We start from the raw sequence: 869 nt of genomic DNA, 5'->3' as shown, positions 1-869 counted from the left end.
AGCAGTTGGAGGATTTGTCAGCTTGCCTGAGACGTAAAGGTGATTTGGGGCACAATGCAGATCATATCGCCACAGTCAAGCTTCTTGGCACAAAAATGTGGAACTTTTAACTCCACCGCTCCCTTCGCACACTATTGGCTGTTGTGGAAATGCTTTACTTTAGTAAGAAAAAGCGAATAATTCTGAATTAGCAAATAATTAACTTAAAATTAGCAAAGAATTAATAAGTAAATAAGTAAAAAAAAAAATAAAAAAATAAATAAATAAATAAGTAACTGTATAGCGAAAATGAATTCTAAAGACAAATAATCCTGAATTTCTTTTTTTAAAAATTAACTTAATATCAAAAAGCGAATCGCAATTACATATGTTACTCAACAACAATACAATGTTCAGTTATAAAATATTGCTATACTCAGTCATGCTAACATTTTCATATGTTAGGAATCGACATTAAATTACTTAAAGTGACATTAAAAAAGCATGGAGATTTAAAAAAAAATACTACCTTAAACAGTTCTTATCAAACTAAAATTAGATAAAGGAACTCTACCTTAAAGAATAATAGTTTTGGATGTTTAACTGTGACGTCATAGCAACATATTTTTCTAAGTTTCCTTTATGATTTGTGTCTGTTTTTTTCTGTCCAATAACTTTGAACGCAGAAAATAAAAATTTACTACGATAATTTAACGAAAAATATTTATCTAATGATAAATATTAGTCTTTTTCTACGCACCATTTTCAAGAAATTATTTCAGAATTTTTCTGAGCATATGACACCCTCATTTGTTGCTTCAAGATATTGTTAGGATTTTTATTTGTCAAAATATTTATTTATTTACTCTAAAATTTCTGTGCTTGTTCTC

This window comes from Parasteatoda tepidariorum, chromosome 4 (assembly GCF_982258835.1).
Source record: "Parasteatoda tepidariorum strain Cologne lab strain chromosome 4, Ptep-v5.0, whole genome shotgun sequence".
NCBI classification, from domain to species: domain Eukaryota; kingdom Metazoa; phylum Arthropoda; class Arachnida; order Araneae; family Theridiidae; genus Parasteatoda; species Parasteatoda tepidariorum.
The sequence above is the reverse complement of the archived record's forward strand: the minus strand, read 5'-3'. Positions refer to the sequence as shown.